We start from the raw sequence: 19,569 nt of genomic DNA, 5'->3' as shown, positions 1-19,569 counted from the left end.
TCTAGGCCCGAAACGTCAGCCTCTCTGCTCCTATGATGCTGCTTGGCCTGCTGTGTTCATCCAGCCCTGCACCTTGTTGTAACCAATATCCTGAACAGCTGCAACAAGACATCCCAACTCCTCTACTCGATGCACTGAGCAATAAAGGCAAGCAGACCAAACGCCTTCTGCACTATCCTGTTTACCTGCGATGACACATTCAAGGATCTATGAACCTGCACTCCAAGGTCTCTTTGCTCTGCAACACTCCTCAGGTACCTTACCACTAAGAGTAGCAGTCCTGCCCTGATGTGCCTTTCCAAAATCCAGCACCTCACAGTCATCTAAATGAAATTCCATCTGCCACTCCTTGGCCCACAGTTTTGGCAGGCTTTTGATGTGGAAAGGAAACCTGCAGACAAAGCCATGCACAGCATGATCTCACAGGCAGCTCTGTGAGATCATCAAGATATTCCCTCCACGTAGCACCCTGCCAGACCCCCAACCCTTCTCTCTGACATCTAGCAACTCTCCATGGTGTGAGAGCGTGAGGGAAGTAAGGCAGCAATCTGGTCCTGTTGAGAATGAATTCAATAAATGAATGGATTCGTCTATTTAATCAGAGAGTCATAGAGACATACAGCTTGGACACTAGTTCATGCCGACCATGTTCCCAAACTAAACTAGTCCCGCTTGCCTGCATTTGGCCCATAACCTCCAATCTTTTCCTATTTTTGAATTTGTCCAAATGATTTTTAAATGTTGCAACTGTACCTGTACCCAACACTTCCTCTGGTAGGTCATTCCAAACACAAACCCCTCTCTGTGTAACAAGGTTAGCCCTCATTGTCCTTCTAAAACTTTGTCCTCTCACCTTAAAAATATGCATGTCAGTTTTGAACTCCCCCAACCCAAGGAAAAGACCTTCTTATTCACTTTATCCATCTATGCCCCTTATGATTTTAGGGATCTCTAGAAGTTCACCTGTCAATCTCCTCCCCTCCGGTTAAAAAAGTCCTAGCATATCCAGCCAATTTTTATAACTCAAACTCTCAATTCCCGACAACATCCTGATAAATCTTTTCTTAATCATCTCCAATTTGAAATATCCTTCATATACCGGGGTGATCAGAACTTCTTATACACAATACTCCACAAGAGGCTTCACCAATGTCCAGTACAACCTCAACATGATATCCCAACTCCCATGCTGATATGTCTGAGCAATGAAGGCAAGCATGCTAAGCTATGTGTAAACTTAGATTGTTTGTGTAAAGACTCATTCTCCCTCTCAAAGGCAGCTCATATTTTTTGGGGAATTTGATGGTTCAGTGAAACTTTGTGGAGAGATTTCAAAGCATTTGGTCGGGTTTCTGAAAGTCCGGATCTCTCTGCTCTCCAGTTCATTCTTGTCTTGTCTGAGTGAAGTAGATAAACAGGAGAGGCTTGCTGCCGCGTTTGTGTGTGGGATCTTGTTGTACACCAGCTGCTGTGAGGTGTGGGGAATGATATGAGGCTCCAGTGAAACTTACAGAAGCCATTCATTCATTGAATTCATTCTCAATAGGACCAGATTGCTGCCTTACCTCCCTCTTTCTCTCACACCAGGGAGAGTTGCCAGATGTCAGAGAGAAGTGTTGGGGGTCTGTCAAGGTGCTACATTGAGGGAATACCATAATAGTCTGCCTGTGGGATCATGCTGTGCATGGCTTTGTCTGCAGGTTTCATTTTGACATCACAAGCCTGTCAACACTGTGGGCCGAGGAGTGGCAGATGGAGATTAATTTAGATTAATGTGAGGTGCTACATTGTGGAAAAGAAAATGAGGGCAGGACTTACAGCACTTAATGATAAAGTCCTGGGGAATGTTGCTGAACAATAAGACATTGGGCTGCAGCTTCATAGTTCTATGAAACTGACATCGCAGATAGATAGGATAGTGAAGAATGTCAGTTCTGAGGCACTGCCTCTTTGTCAGAGGGTCATTGTAAGGGGGTCAGCACTCAGGGAGGACACCATTGTCAGATGGTCAATACTGAGAGCACTAACTCATTGTATTAGCCTAACCCTAACCCTAGCCTCAGCTCCAACCCTAACGCTAACCCTAACCCATATCCTATTGTCAGCCCCAACCCAAACCATAGCCTCAGCCCCAATCCTATCACATACCTTAATCCTAAACCTAACACTCACACTAACCCTAAACTTAACACTGTTGCAGTCCCAACCCTAACCCTAACTCAACACTAACACTAACCATAACCCTAACCATGGCGTTAGCCTCAGCTCCAACCCTAACCTTAACCCAAACCCTCGCCTCAGCCTCAAACCTAACCCTAACCCTAGCCTCAGCCCCAACCATAACACAAACACTGACACTAACCTTACCACTAGGCTCAGCCCTAACCCTAACCGTAAATCTAAAACTAACCCTAAACATAGCCTCAGGTACAACCCTAACCCTAACCCTAAACCTAACCCTTATCCTAACCCTACCCGTCAACCTATCCCTAACTGTAGCCTCAGGTCCGACCCTAACCCGAACCCAACCCTGACACTAATCCTCACCCTAACCCTAACCCTCGCCTCAGCCCCAAATCCAACCATAACCCTAACCCTCACCCCGGCCTCGAACCCTCAGCCTAACCATCACCCCAGCCTCAAACCCTCAGCCTAACCCTAACCCTAACCCTAACCCCCCTGGCAGAACCCTAACCCCAACTCCAACCCTAAATCTAACCCTAAACCACGCCTCAGCCCCAACTCCAATCTTAACTATAACCCTCACCTCAGCTCCACCCCTAAACCTAAACCTAACCCTAACTCTAACCTGAACCCTATCACAGCCCCAAAAATTATCCTAACCCTAACCACAGCCTCAGCCCCAACTCCATCCCTAATCTGTCACTAACCTTAACCCTAGCCTGAGCCCCAACCCTAACTCAAAACCTAACCCTAATCCTAACCCTAGCCTCAGCTCCAACACGAATCATAACCCTTCCCTAACCCTAATCTTAACCCTAAACCTAAACCTAGACACAGCCACAACCCTAACCATAACTCTAAACCTAGTCTCAGCTCAAAACCTACACCTAAGCCTAACCTTAAACCTAACCCTTACGCTAAACATAACCCTAACCCTCACTCTAACCTGGGCACCTCGCCCAGCCTAGAGTGTTTCCCAGACAGCGTGACCTTTTGGATTCATTCCCTTAAACGAAAAGTTCACTTCCCGACTTCGGAACGCGTTCAGACTGGGTCAGACCAAAACACGCAGACTGCCAGACCCCGCGGAGGTGTTTAAAGTCGGCACGAACCTTTCCTGAGCCCCAGTTAATGTTTTCAGTCGGCCCCGACCGAATCCGGGCACCTCATACGGTTTGCAGTGCCTCCCAGGCGGCATGACTTTTCAGATTCGCTCCCTTACCTGAAAAAGACACTTCCCGATGTCAGAACTCGTTCAGACTCGGTCAGGTGAAGGCAGCCAGCCTGCCAGACCCCTGGGAGATGTTTGAAGTCCGCACGAATCTATCCTGAGTCCTAGGCAAAGACTTTAGTCGGCCCCGAATGAATCCGGTCGCCTCACCCGGCCTGGAGTGCCTCCCAGGCGGCATGACTTTTCGGATTCACTCCCATACATGAAAACGTCACTTGCCTTTGTCGGAGCACGTTCAGACTCGGTCAGATGAAGGCAGTCAGCCTGCCAGACCCCTGGGAGATGTTTAAGATCTGCAGGAACCTTTCCTGAGTCTCAGGCGAAGTTTTCAGTCGAACACGAACGAATCTGGGCACCTCACACGGTCTGGAGTGCTTCCCAGGCGTCATGACTTTTCAGATTCGCTCCCTTACCTGAAAAAGACACTTCTCGACATGGGAACTCGTTCAGACTCGGTCAGGTGAAGGCAGGCAGCCTGCCAGACCCCCGGGTGAAGTTTGAAGTCTACACGAACATTTCCTGAGCTCCAGGCAAAGATTTCGATCTACCCGTAGCAAACCTGGGCTCCTCCCCCGGCCTAGAGTGGTTCCCAGGCGGCGTGAAGGTTCACTCCCATACCTGAAAAAATCCCTACCCGTTGTCGGAACACGTTCAGGTTTGGTCAGGTGAAGGCTTGCACTCTGCAAGACCCAGGGGCACAGTTGGAAGACTGCACGCCCCTTTACTGTGGCCCAAGAGAATGATTTCAATCTACCGGGACCGAATCCGGGCACCTCACCTGGCCTGGAGTGCGTCTCAGGCGGCGTAACTATTCGGATTCACTCCCTTATCTGAAAAAGTCACTTCCCAACGGCAGAACACGTTCAGACTCTGTCATTTGAAGGCAGGTAGCCTGCCAGATCCCTGGGAGGTGTTTGAACGCTGCAGGAACCTTTCCTGATCCTTAGGCAATGTTTTCAGTCAGCCCCGAACGAATCCGGGCACTTCACAAGGGTTGGAGTGCCTCTCAGGCGGCATGAATTTTCGGATTCACCCCCTTACCTGAAAAAGTCACTTCCCAAAGTCGGAACAGGTTCAGACTTGGTCAGGCGAAGCCAGGCAGCCTGCTAGACCCCTAAACCTAACCCTCGCCCTAACACTAACGTTAACCCTAACTAATCCTAATCCTAACTAACCCAAAACCTAAACTGTACCCTAATCCTAACCGTAACCATCCACGCAGCCACAACTCAAACCCTAACCCAACCCTAGCCTCAACTCCAAACCTAACCCTAACACTCGGCTCAGCCCCAACTCTAACCTTAACCCTAACCGTAAGCCCAGCATCAGCCCCAACCCAAAACCTAACCCTAACCCTAACCCTCAGCCCCAAACCCAAACCTAACATTAACCCTAACCTTACCGCAGCCCAAACCATAATCTTAACCCTAAAACAAAACCTAGCCTCAGCCCGAACCCTAACATTAACCCTAACCCTACCCCTATCGCAGCGCCAACACTTATCCTAACCCTAACTTTAGCCTCAGCCCCACCCATAACCCTAAACCTTACCCTAACCCAACACTAATACTAACCCTAAGCCTAACCTCGGCCACAATCCTAATGCTAATCCTAACCCTAACTCTAGCCTCAGACCCAACCCAAACCCAAACCCAAACCCAAACCCAGACACTAACCTATCACTAGCCTCAGCTCCAACCCTAATGCTAACCCTAACCCTAACCTGTACCCTATCGTCAGCCCCAACTCGAACCATAACATTAACCCAAACCCTAGCCTCAGCCCCAACCTGATCACAAACCCTAATCCTAAATCTAACCCTCACACTAACCCTAAACCTAACGCTATCGCAGCCCCAACCCTTATCCTAACCCTAAACCTCAACCTAACCATAGCCTCAGGCCCAACCCTAACACTAACCTAACCTTAAATCTAACTCTAACCATAACTCTAAACCTAAACCTTGGCTCAGCCTCAACCCTAACCCTAACCCTAACCCTGACACTAACCTTGACACTAGCCTGGAGCTCAGGAAAGGTTCCTGCAGACTTCAAACTTCTCCCAGGGGTCTGGCAGGCTGCCTGCCTTCAGCTGACCGAGTCTGAACAAGTTCCGAAGTCTGGAAGTGTCTTTTTCAGGTAAGGGAGCGAATCTGAAAAGTCATGCCGCCTGGGAGGCACTCCAGACCGTGTGAGGTGCCCAGATTCGGTTGGGGCCGACTAAGAACATTAACTGGGGCTCGGGATAGGTTTGTGCGGACTTCAAACTTCACCCAGGGGTCTGGCAGGCTGCCTACCTTCACCTGACCGAGTGTTCATTTTTGTGGAATGTGGGCGTCGCTGCTTGGCCTTGAGAAGGTGGTGGTGAGGATAGTGGCTTCAGAAATAAGTGCACAGAACCACACTGTCAGCTCCATTTATATCTCTTGTTTGTGCAGAGACTTTATGTTAAAAGCTGCTATCTAGTGAATTTCCTGCACCACCTCTTCTGGAGGCATCAGGGGTAGTATTACGCACAACCAACTGCTGCTTACGTGCTTTAATCTCCAGTTGCATTTCAACTGGGTTGACAGGTAAATAATGTAATTTCAAGTTAAGGTGTGCAAGAATCAGTGATGACTGTCAGTGTCTCTGGGGCTGGCAGCTGGAAGTGAAACAGTCTTGTGGAACCTGGTGAATTTTTAAAAAGCAGGAAAATTAAAATTGCATGGCAGCCATGAGGAGGAAACTCCCTGTTGCTGGGTTTTGCCTTGTTTAATTTGTGATTAAATGTCACTTCATATTCTGAAACAGGTTAATTGTTCCTAATCCCAACAGGAAATTCCCAATTGCCCTGATCACTGTCACAACTTAGCATTTGGGAAATAAATTACTCGATAATCAAATCCATCTCCCTGGATACATATTGAACTTGATGGCATTATCTGAACTCAGGAGCATTAATACTACTCATAATCAATATGAGAGTATTATTGCTGTTATAATTATGTAGTTTGTAAGATTATTACATTTTTGGACTGTGTCTTTAAATTTGTTCTGAAATCTCCATGCTAGGCAGTTTAATGATAAAAGATCAACAAAAAGGCTTAGATTGTTTTACTGAGAAGAGGATGCAAGTTATTGACACTTGGAAACAATGGCTACAGTTCTGAGTTGACAAGGAGGAGACTTGGAGTCTCCCAAAATCCCAGAGAAGTGTTAAATGAATTAGATTGCCAACAGTCCATTCATTTCCACAGCCAAACAGACGTGAGAACATGAGTATGATTTCTACATTCTGGCCAGTTTAATATTTAATATTGCGATGGGAAAGAGGACAGAGAAAGTATATTGAGACCACGTGACAGACATCCTTTCAGGTCAATGGCTACCACAAACAGTACACAGCAGAAAGGGAAGAGTTTTTTTTACTTTGAGAGCTACCATAATTGTATACAGGAGGGACAGTATTTCCACTCAAACAGATGCATCCTGCAGTCTTCAAAATATTATCCTGACATGGCAATGGGCAAAAAAGTATCCTTGCAACAGGCTTTACAGCTGACAGGTGATGTTTTAAAGAACTTAACCAGGAGCTAGTTCAATTGCAGTACAGGCTTGAGGGGTTGAATTGCCTGCTCCTATCCATTTCTTAACACATTCAACATTTGAACAATAATATCCCCATCGGTTACGACAAAGCTTAGGCATTTACACCTGACTAACAGAAAACATCAGGAATGAATCAATTAAACTTAATAAGAGTTTGTTCTGAAACCAAATCTAACTGAACAGTCACTCGTTTGCTCAGAAATTTTGTGCTTGCTTTACAGATTTCTCCGAACTGTTTCAGTGAAGAATCCTCCAATGTCGGCCACTTTGCAATCTTTCTTAATTTAAAGCATTCATGCTAAACAGCAATCGAGATTTATTCCACACAGAATTGAACTGATTGCTTTTCACAAGGAGTTTTTTATGGAATGATACAGGCATTTTGCTGTGGTCAACAATGTCTCTGCAGGCAACAATTTCACCCTTCAAACAGCAGTACTGTCTCCTTCTCCCAGTGACCCAAAGAGCAAATACATTGTGTGGTGTGGCATTGAAATCAGGAAATCTCAGTTTTGATCCCTGAGTGCCCAACTCGAAAGCTGATGTTGGGGTGGAGTGGGATGGGGTGTGAGGAGTTACTAACCATGTTTCCTGTATGAATGATTTGGATAAAAATATAAAATAACAAACAAAAGTGGACCCCAGTACCAATCCCTGAGGAACATCGCTGCTCACACGTCTTTCATCTGAAAAAATACCCTCCACCACCAACTTATCTCTCCTACCATAAAGCCAATTTTGTATCCAATTTGCAAACTCACCCTGAGTGCCATATGATCTAACTTTAGTAATTAGTCTATCATGCAGAACTTTGTCAAAGGCTTTACTAAAGTCCACGTAAATAATGTGTAGCATTCCACCCTCCGTCTTCTTCGTTACTTCTTTAAAAATCTCAAATCAAATTTCAAAGATGTGATTTTCCTCCCGCAATACCATGCTGCCTATCTCCTATGGAAATGTTACCATGCAATGATTGAGCAACTGTTTAAAAAATACCAGGAGCTAATGAATAATGCAAATAAAAATGTCATTGCCCTGTTGCAGAATTTTACCTTTGCAGCATTATCAATATAATGGGTATCAACTGGGAATTGCCAGACAATGACTATTTCCAAGAAGAGACAGTCTAACCACTGCCCTTTGACATTCAATAGTATCACCATCACTGAATCCCGCACTATCAACATCCTGGCGATTACCATTGAGAGAGAACGTAAGCATTGCTCCCTTGGCTATCAATGATGTTATTATCACTGAACTCCCTCCACTATCACCATCCTGGGGGTCACTCTTGACTGAGAATCCAAACGCCACATCTTGACATTCAGTGGTGGGAATTACCATTGACAGAGAATCTAACCACAGCCCTTTGGCATTCAAAGGTGTTATCATCACTAAATTCTCCAAGTGTCACCATTGACCAGAAACTGAACCAGACTCACTATATAAATACAATGGCTACATCAGCAGATCAGCGGCTAGGATTTCTGCAATGTTTAACTCATGGCCTGACTCCCTAAAGACTGTCCGCCATTGACAAGGCACAGGTCAGGAGTGTGATGGAATACTCCCCACTTGCCTGGATGGTGAAGCCCCAACAACACTCAAGAAGCTTGACACCATCCAGATCAAAGCAGCTCCTGCTTGATTGGCACTACATCCACAAATGCTCACTCCCTCCACCACCGCTCAGTAGCAGCAGTAAATGTATAACATCTACAAGATGCACTGCAGAATCCACCAAAGATCCTCAGATAGCACCTTCCTAACAAGGGCAGCAGCTACAGAGGAACACGACTCTCTGCAAGTCTCTCTCCGAGCCACTCACCATCCCAACATGGAAATATATCGTCTATTCCTTCAGTGTCACTGGGTCAAAATCCTGGAATTACATTGTAAGGACATTGTGCGTCAAATTTACAGCACATGGACTGCAGCGGTTCAAGAAGGCAGCTCACCAACATCTTCTCAAAGGGGGCAACTAGAGATGGGGAAGAAATTAATGCTGGGCCCAACCAGCGATGCTCATGACCCGTAAGTGAATTTAAATAACAAAAATGACACAGGCATAAACGTTTGTATCTCCTACCCCCTTCAATGGTAACCAGAACACAATAATCCCTCAGATGTTGTCAGAACTCTTTGGGTAGATTCTAGCCTTTTGTCAGTCAGTGCTAATGGAGATTTATGATCTAGAGACAAGGATTCTGCCCTCCATTTGTTGTTTGTCCATAGTGGTTGTCATGTCTACCTGTCAAAAATGACGAATGCTCCTCAGTCAGTCTTTGATTGGGAATATCAATACCTTACTTGGAAAGCCTGCTGCTGGGACCAAGGAGCCTTTGTCACGACTGAGTGTTTCCATATTCAGTGTTGCAAAGGTAATCTCCTCCTGTACCATTCCTGGTTTTTCAGAAAGGAGTCTCAATGGTGAACGACACAAAATTCCAAAAAATAACACCAAGTTTTGTTATCAAGCAATGAGATCTTTCATGTTACCATGTGTTAAGTGTATCAGAATGAGGTCGCACGATGACTGAACGTAAGGAGCTAACATCTGGGAGCAGCAAGAGGCCATTCAGCCCCACCAGACTGTTGCACCATTCAATAGGATCATGGCACATCCTACCTAAAGCTGAATTCTACTTTCCTGCCTCGCTTCCTTCACCCTGTTACTAATGCAATACATCTTCTTAACAGGTAATAAGTAAAGAGAGAAGGAAAGATGTGCATAAGACCATTAGAAATAGGAATAGGTGTGGGCTACATGGCCCCTCAAGCCCGCTGCCTCGTTCAATAGGATTGTGGCTAACCCCACATTCCTCATGTTCACTTTCCTGCCTTTTCCCCATAACACTTAATTCCTTGGCCAATCAAGAATTCATCTAACTCCGCCTTAAATATATACAAGCACTCTACCGCACCTTACACAGCTCTCCATGATAATGAGTTCCAAAGACTTACAACCCTTCTGACACAAGAAATTCCTCCTCATATCAGTCTTCAGTTGGTGCCTTGTATTCTGAGAGTTTACCCTCTGGTTCTAGACTCTCCCATGAGGGGAAACGTCCTCTCAGCATTGACCCTGTCAAGCCCCTTAAGAATCATGTGTGTTTCAATGAGATCACCTCTCACTCTTGTAAAATGCAGTGAGTAGAAGGGTCTAGGCCCGAAACGTCAGCCTCTCTGCTCCTATGATGCTGCTTGGCCTGCTGTGTTCATCCAGCCCTGCACCTTGTTGTCTCGGATTCTCCAGCATCTGCAGTTCCTACTATCTCTGAGTAGATTCCCAACCTGTTTAACTTTGACAACCCATGATCTCAGACTATCTCTCCATACTGGGATCATCCTAGTGCACATTCTCTGAACTGGCTCCAATGAAATGATATCTTCCCATAAATAAAGGGATCAAAACTGTTCACAGTGCTCCATATGTGGTCTCCCCAGCACCATGTACAGATGCAATAAGATTTCTATAAGACCCTAAGATTTCAGAGCAGAATTAGATTGTTTGGCCCATTGAGTCTGCTCCACCATTCTATCATGGCAGATATGTTCCTCAACCCCATTCTCCCACCTTCTCCTCGTAACCCTTGATCCCCTTACTAATTCAGAACCTACCTATCTAAAACACACTCAATGACTTGGCGTCCACAGCTCTCTGCGGCAGTGACTTCCACAGATACACTACCCTCTGGCAAAAGAAATTCCTCCTCATCTCAGTTCTAAAAGTCAGAAATGACAAATACTATGCAGTATAGATTTAAGGTGAGAAGGGGAAAGTTCAAAGCAGATTGCAAGGCAAGTCTATTTTTTACACAGAGGTGGGAGTTGCCTGGAATGCGCTCTGAATCCCTTCACTGTCTGTGCCCTTAGGTCCAAATCTCTCCTACTAGTGGAAAAATCTTCTCCATGTCCATGCTATCCAGGCCTCTCAGGATTCTGTCAATTTCAATCATATTCCCTCTCATCCTTCTAAACTCCACGGAGTACAGACCCAGAGTCCTCAACCTCTCAACCAATGACATGCCCTTCATCCCAGGGATCATTCTTGTAAACCCCCTCGAGATCCCCTCCAAGTCCAGCACATCCTTCCTTAGATACAGGGCCCAAAACTGCTGACAATATTCCAAATGCAGTCTGACCAGAGCTTTATACAGCCTCAGCAGGACATCTCTGCTCTTGTATTCTAACCCCCTCCAAATGAATGCTAACATTGCCTTTGCCTTCCTAACTGCCAACTAAACCTTTCTGTCAAACTGAAGAGAATCCTGAACTCGGAGTCCCAAGTGCCTTTGTGCTTCGGATTTCTGAAGCCTTTCCCCATTTAGAAAATAGTCTCTGCCTCTATTCTTCCCAACAAAGTTCATAACCTCGCACTTTCCCACTCTGTAATTCATCTGCCACTTCTTTGCCTTACTCTTCTAACCTGTCCAAGTCCTTCTGCAGCCTCCCTGCCTCCTCACTACTATCTGTCCCTCCACCTATCTTTGTGTCATCTGTAAACTTACTCTAAAAGTGGAACCTTCCTGAAATACGGGGCCATCATTCGTGCATTACAATGATTGCACACTTCACAATTGGTCCAATCTGGTAACAATTCTGAAAAATGCTTTCAAACTTCCTTTTTCTAATTTAAAAAAAGTGGGCCTGCATCAATCTTCTCAGGCTGTGCAGTGACTCTACTTTTGCTCAAATCCTCCTGTCAACTTTGAGCATTCTGTCCTTTAAATGATTTTGTAACAAAGGTATGTTTTCTTCTTTTGTCTGCTTAGTATGCCTTTTGAAGCAATAAAGAAAAAGTATCAGATTTGTAAACAATGTAAATTAAGACTCTAATGATAACTATGTATCCATTGTCTATGGTAGTAAAAACCCATCTGGGGCACTGATGTCTTTTTAGGGAAGGAAACCTGCCATCTCAGAGGATTGAAATGACTCTGCACACCTCCCAGTTTCATCTATTCTTCAGACAGTGTCTCAATCGGAGCGGGTCAGAGCAGTCTGGCTGTGGATGAGAAAAGTTCTGAAGGATGACTATTTTGAAAACATAAATTGCTGGAGATAATCAGCAAGGCAGGCATGTCATGTGGAACAGGAAACAGAGTTAAAGTCTTGACTCTAACATGACTCTGAAGGTGGTCATTTGTATTCTAGTCATTTCAATATAAAGACAGGAATTGCCATTACTCGTACTTATAGAATTATACAAGTACAAAAGAGAGTCTTCGGCCTCAAAAACAAAGTTGCCGGAAAAGCTCAGCAGTTCTGGCAGAATCTGTGAAGAGAAAAGCAGAGCTAACGTTTCGGGTCCAGTGACCCTTCCTCAGACCCATCCTGATTTACAGCATCCCCAGTTCATTCGGTTTTTATTATAGAGACTTCGGCCTATCGAGTCTGTACTGCCAAAAATATACCACAATCTATAGTAGACCTGCTTTCTCAGACTAGACCCCATTGCCTTGAATGTTATAACACTTGTCCAAGTAATTTTGAAATGTTGGGAGGTTTCCTGCCTAAACTACCCTCCCAGGCAGTGCATTCCAGATCCCCACCACACTCTGTGTGAAACAATCCTCAAATCCCTCTCTAAACGTATGCCTTTCTCTTTAAAATGATGTCCCCTGCCCCTTGTTATTGAACCTTCGACTAAGGGGGACAGCTGCTTCTTATCCACCCTGTCCATGCCCCTCATAATCTTACACACCTCTATCAGGCTCCCCACCCTCAACTTCTCTGCTCCAGAGCTTATTCAGCCTCTCTGAATTCGTTGAAATGCTCCTCCTCCGGCAACTTTCTGATGAATCTCCTCTGCAACCCCTCCAGTGCTAACACATGCTTCCTATAGTGCAGAGACGGTAGCAGCACACAGTGCTCCAGCTGTGGCCTCACCAAAGTCCTGACCAGCTCCGATATCACCTCTTATAATCTATGCCTCGACTGATAAAGGCACATATCCCGTATGCCTTCTTAATCACCCTATTAACCTGTCCTGCCACCTTCAGGTATCTGTGGACCAACATTCCAAGATCCCGCTGTTCCTCTGAGCTTCCTCGTGTCCTGTCATTCATTGAGTACTGTCTTGACATCTTCCTTCTTCTAAAGTGCATCACCTCAGACTTACCATGGTTAAACTCCAGGGTAAACCAAAAATATACTCTAACATTCTGTCAAATATTTGTTGTATCTGGATATAAAATATAAAGGCTTCATTGTGACTATAATGGAAAAATGCTGATAACATATGACTTCACTTCCCAATACAATCATAGAATCACACAGTACCAGGTACCACCAAAAATACGTTAAGAATACCATGGGTATAGTGTTGTGCGCAGTACTGGAATGTACATTATCAGAGGGATGAGATAGCACTGGGAAAGGGTGCAGAGGGAGATTTACCAGGATGTTGCCTTGAGGCTGGAGAGTTTCTGTGACGGTGAGAGATCAGACAGACTGGGAATGTTTTCCGTAGAGCAGGGGAGATTGAGAGAGGGGGACATGATCGAGCTGTATAAAATGAGGAGGGGCGTAGATAGGGTAGACAGGAAGAAACCTTCCCCCTTGATGGAAGGAATCAATGGCTGGGGCTGGGCAGGGGGAGGGGGAGGGGGTGCTGGGCAGGCCGGCATAGATTGAAGGTAAGAGGCAGTTATGATGACCATTACTGTCAGGGATAATGTTGACAGGGAATAATAAATTTGAATCAATTTTGTCACATTTCTGCTGGCCTCGGCATGGAACTACTGCCCAGATTCCAATATCAAGCCCTAGCTGTAGGTATGTTTGGCAATACACAATAAGCACTATATCTTCATTTGCAGGAACAGCAAAGCATTAGAGAACAAAGTGACCTAATCCAATGATTAAAAAAGAAAGCAACACAGAGATACAGGAGCTTGAATCTATTTTTTTGCAGTTACAGGAACAGTTTGTTGAAATATTACAAAGCAGCTCGTTTCCCAAGAGTTGTGAAAATTAGGTGATGAGTCTTAAACTTACAGATATGTGATATAACTGTAGTGACAAGATGTTCAAGTGACATCTTACTATAGTGCAAAATATTGTTTTTGCATAACAATTTACAGTAAAATATTATTCAATCTTTTTATATGCCTGATTTATTGTTAGAAATTTCACTTTGGTTTCCCTTACTTTGCATTGTCACTCTGAGATGCAGACAGACTATTAACCTGAAGAAATTAACAAAAATACACTGCAAAGCATCGAACCAGCTAACATGAAGTCGATATTGATGGACTAAATGAATGGGCGAAACTGTGGCAGGTTCAGTTTAATGCAAGCAAGTGAGAGGTTATCCATTATGGACAGAAAAAGGATCAGGGTACTTTCTAGAAAGTATGGAGTTAAATACAGTGGATATCCAAAGAGATTTAGGGGGTTCAGGTTCTTAGATTTTTAAAAGTTAACAAACATATGCAGAAAATAATCAAGACAGCTAACGGAATGAAAAATTACATAAATTAGGCATGCTTTCTCTCCAATTTAGACATTTGAGAGGTGATCTGTTTGAAGTCTTTAAAATAAAGACGGGGTAGATACAGAAAATGTTTCTCCTGGTTGGGTGCTGAGAGTAAAATCAAAGTGATCAAAGAGAGTAGAATTATAAGAATACAATTGGACCCTGGTCTTCAGCATGAAGATTCTGTTCCAGTGGTACAGACAGAACATTGAGACAGAACATTGATGAAGGACTTTGTGTAAGAGAATACAACAATTCACAGGAAAATTGGAGTATAGGAACAGGAGTAGGCCGTTCAGTCCCTCGAGCCAGTTCTGTCAATTCAATGGCTGATCTGTGGTCCAACTCCATGTACCTGCCTTTGGCCCCTATCCCTTAATACCTTTGCTCAACAAAAGTTTATCTCGCTCAGATTTAAAATCCAGCATCCACTACTGTTCGTGGAAGAGAGTTCCAAACCTGTATGACTGTTTTGTGTGTAGCAGTGCTTCCTAACATCTCTACTGATCGGTTTGCCCTAATTGTCAGACAGTGCCCTCCCTAGTTCCCCAACCAGTGGAAATAGTTTCTGTATCTACCCTGTCTTTAAAATAAAGACTTCAAACAGATCACCTCTTAAGTGGGGTCTAACCAGGGTTTTGTATAACTGCAGCAGAACTTCTGCATCCTTGTACTCTGGTCCTCTAGATATAAAGGCCAGCATTCTATTAGCTGTCTTGATTATTTTCTGCATATTTGCTAAATTTTAAAGATCTGTGAACCTGAACCCCCAAATCTCTTTGGATATCCACTGTATTTAATGTCATACCATCTAGAAAATACCCTGATCCTTTTTCGGTCCATTCTTGATAATCTCACGTTTGCCTTGAACTGAACCCGCCAACTTCGCCCATTCACATCGTCTATCTATATCCATTTCAATTAAACTGGGTCAATGTTTTGCAGTGTATTTTTGTTAACTTCTTCAGGTTAACTGTCTGTCTGCATCTCAGAGTGACAATGCAAAGTAAGGGAAACCAAAGTGAAATGTCTAACAAATAAACCATTATCAGTTAAAGGCCAAATTCGGGAACTCTGCATTTAAGCTGTTTAACTTTTCCCTTGATGATGTTCTTTTCAAGCAACATCATCAAGCAGAAAGTCAATAAATGTGGAGCTGGTAAAGCATCCAAGGAGCAGAAAAGTCAACGTTTCAGGTGAAAACCTTCGTCAGGACTGGGAGGACAAAAACTTCTTCAAGTGGGTGTCCTTAGCAGTGACTTTGTAGTATGGTTTTCAGCGACTTTGAGACAGTAAGGACTGCAGATGGGGGAAGTCAGAGTCGACAAATGTGGAGCTGGAAAAGCACAGCAGGTGTTCAGCATCCGAGGAGCAGGAAAGTAAATGTTTTGGGCTGAAACCCTTCATCAGGATGGAATCCTGAAACGTTGACTTTCCTGCTCCTCAGATACTGTTTGACCTGCTGTGTTTTCCAGCTTGACATTTATTGACTCTGGCTTCCAGCATCTGCAGACCTTACTGTCTCCAAATCATTGAGCAGAAAGATCTAATTCATGAAAATAAGTCGGGTGTTTTGAACTCAGTCTTGTTTTAGCAATCTGCAGGTTAAGGTATGTTCTATCTTTTTAACAGTTCTGGAATCCACATTATTGGAGGGATGTGATAGCATTGGGAGAGGGTACAGAGGGAGATTTACCAGGATGTTTCCTTGGGGCTAGAGAGTTTCAGTGATGGAGACAGATTGGACAGACTGGCATAGTTTTCCTCAGAACAAAGAAGAATAAAGGACAATACAGCACAGGAACAGGCCCTTCGGCCCTCCAAGCCTGTGTACCACATTTTGTCCTTCCATACTAAAACTGTCTTCACTTACAGGAGCTCTATCCCTCTATTCCTTTGCTATTCATGTATTCATCCTGGTACTTCTTGAATGCTGCTACTGTGTCTGTTTCTACCACCTCCTGTAGCTGTACGTTCCATGCACTCGCCAACCTTTGTGTGAAAAACTTGCCTCACACTTCTCTTTTAAACTACCCACTTGCACCTTGAACCTGTGTTCCCCAGTAATTGACCCCTCCACCCTAGGAAAAAGCCTCATACTTTCCACTCTATCCATGCCATTTACAATCATATAAACTTCTATCAGGTCGCCTCTCAATGTCTTGTGTTGGCAGAGAAACAAAACCCAATCTATCCAATCTTTCTTCGTAGCTAAAATTCCCTATACTAGGCAATATCCTGGTAAATGTTTCCGTACTCTCTGCAAAGCATCTACATCCTTCTAGTAGTGACCAGAACCATATGCAATATTCCAAGTGTGGCCTAATAAATGTTCTATAAAGCTGCAGCTTAATTTGTCTATCCTTATACTTAATGCCTCTTCCAATGAAGGGCGACATGCCATAGACTTTTATGACTACCTTATCTACCTATGCTGCCACCTCCAGAGATCTGTGGACCCACACACCCAGATCCCTCTGCATATTAATACTCCTAAGGGTTCTGCCATTCATTGTGTAATTTCCACCTGTGCTTGACCTTCCAAAATGCATCACCTCACATTTGTCCGGTTTAAATCCCTCTGCCATTTTTCTGCCCATGCCTCCAACAAATCTATACCCTGCTATATCCTCTGACAAGAGCAGAGGAAATGGAGGGAAGGCGATGACACACGAAAACTGCTCACAATGTCCAAATGCAGTCTGACTAGAGCCTAATACAGACTCAGCAGGACATCTCCATTCTTATATTCTAACCCTCTCGAAATGAATGCTAACATTGCATTTGCCTTCCTAACTGCCAACTGAACCTGGCTGTTAACCTGAAGAGAACCCTGAGCTAGAACTCCCAAGTCCCTTGTGCTTCATAAGGTAGCAAAGACCAGGAAAATGTCATTAGAGGAAATAATTGAAGTGATTAAGTAGCAATTTCTGGGTCTTATTTAACACTTATAATTTATTAGTGACAGCAGAGAAGACCATTCTGCCTGTGCCAGTTAACTGCAGTTCTATTCCCTTCAAGTGCTGATTCAATTCTCCTCGGAAAGCCACCACTGAATTTGTTCCCGCAAAACCATGCATTCCATTAATGGCCACTTGCTGCACAGAAGGGCTTTTCCTCAAGGCGCTGTTGGCTTTTTTTGTCAATTATCTCAGATCATCAATAATATTGATCTAAATAGCCTACAGTGGCCAAGCAAGAGACGGCAATCGAACCTGTGGCTTGTCGCAGTCTTTTACAAATTTCTATCAAATTGGGGTAAAGAAAAGCAAGTGACAAAAGGATAAGAAAGAGATGCATCGAGTCATCTGAACCCAAACAGAAACCCAATTAAAAAGCAGGCTCTAGATGAGATAATGAGCTTTCTTAAATTCCTTGGCACCAACACCCATATAAATTATAGACATGCATAACTACAATATCAAAGGCAACTTGTGTTTGCAGGACATTCAGCACAAGAAATCATCCCAAGGTCACTTACAGAACTATTAAAAAGGGAACAGCAACGTATTTAAGATCAGTAAGATTTGCACGGTCGAGATGGATGAGGTGAGAAGCGACAAGAAGAAACCACAGTTCAGGAAGATAGGGAGAAAGGATGAAAATGAAGGATTTCAGTATGCCATCAACATAAACTCCAGACAGCAACTTTCGAGAAGTCATGAACCCCACACTTGGAAAGTGTGGAGAACCTCTCCGGACCTGGAAGAAACACCTGGCCTGCGTGAGCTTCTATTCTCAGGCTTTTGTTTCTGTTGACTGTTCAGGGAGTGCATCATTTGAAAACCAGTGGGTTGTATGAATTTTAGCCTTGTATGAATTGCATGCCTGCTGTTAATCTTTTTCTAACCAAATGATGTGAATTGTATCATTGTTTTAACTCCACTAATGAAGGTGGTGGTTAGTTGATACAGAATTAATTCTTTTCCTCTTTGTACCGAGCCAATAACTGTTGTTGGGGGAGACAACCAGGCAACAATTACTATGAGCTACAAACAAATTGGCATAGTGTCAAGAAAATGAAAAAGATAAACATGTGGCTCGAGGACTGTTGTGGAAAAAATATGTTTAAATTCATGGGACATTGGTACCAGTACTGAGGAAGAAGGGACCTGTTCTGATGAATCATAGAATCCTTACAGTGTGGAAACAGGCCCTTCAGACCAACAAGTCCACACCGACCCTTGGAGCATCCCACCCAGACCCGTCCCCCTATAATCCACCTAATCTACACATCACTGAACACTATGGCAATTTAGCATGGCCAATCCACCTAGCCTGCACATCTTTGGACTGTGGGAGGAAACCGGAGCATCCAGAGGAAACCCACGCAGGCATAGGGAGATTGTGCAAACTCCACACAGACAGTTGCCTGAGGGTGGAATCAAACCTAGGTCCCTGGTGCTGTGAGGCAGCAGTTGCTTGGAATAAAATCAGCTTGAATATTAATAAAGCATTTTCCTCGCTGTTTCTGTGCCAATTACTTCTCTTCACCTGTCAGAAAATCTATGTTAAGGACTGCCTTTGAAGTGACAACTGTTGGCAAGACTTTGCAAATTTTCTATGTTCATGCCATTCTGACATGCTTGCTTCTTCTTTCCACTCCCACTGTGCCTTCGTAACATTATCTCAATTATCCTGGGACCATTTTCAAGACTGGAGCTTTGTCTAGTCTCTGAAGTTTTGGTAAATGTTCTGTGCGAATATATTTATAGGAATACTTTTCCAACTGCCAGGAAGTGACAGTGGTTACAGACTGAAGCCCTGTCTCATGACTCCAAAGCCAAATCTCTGGACTTCAGCCCAACAGCAAAATATTCAATCACATCAAGCTCAATGATTCTGAAAATAGCAACATTTAAATTTTAAATATATACTTCCTTTGCGGGAGGGGGTGGGTACAAATCCCAAAGAGATCTGCCAAATCTTCTGCAGACTATTTTTATTTACAGAAACAGCAATAATCAATGGAAATTCAAATTTCAAATCCTGGACATTAAGACATTGCTGCAGAAACATAAAACAACTCTTCAAAATTAGAAATAAGAGATAACAAGGTGTAGAGCTGGATGAACACAGCA

The 19,569-nt window shown here is 44.0% G+C and overlaps 1 long non-coding RNA gene across 1 annotated transcript in view; it reads right to left on the bottom strand.

The window, feature by feature from the left end:
• LOC125485988 overlaps positions 1-19,569 on the bottom strand; it is a 76,757-nt gene that overhangs the window by 11,602 nt on the left and 45,586 nt on the right. The gene's annotated exons all lie outside the window — the stretch shown is intronic.

The sequence above is a fragment of the Rhincodon typus genome, chromosome 24 (assembly GCF_021869965.1).
Source record: "Rhincodon typus isolate 14 chromosome 24, sRhiTyp1.1, whole genome shotgun sequence".
Classification (NCBI taxonomy): Eukaryota; Metazoa; Chordata; class Chondrichthyes; order Orectolobiformes; family Rhincodontidae; genus Rhincodon; species Rhincodon typus.
The sequence above is the reverse complement of the archived record's forward strand: the minus strand, read 5'-3'. Positions and strand labels throughout refer to the sequence as shown.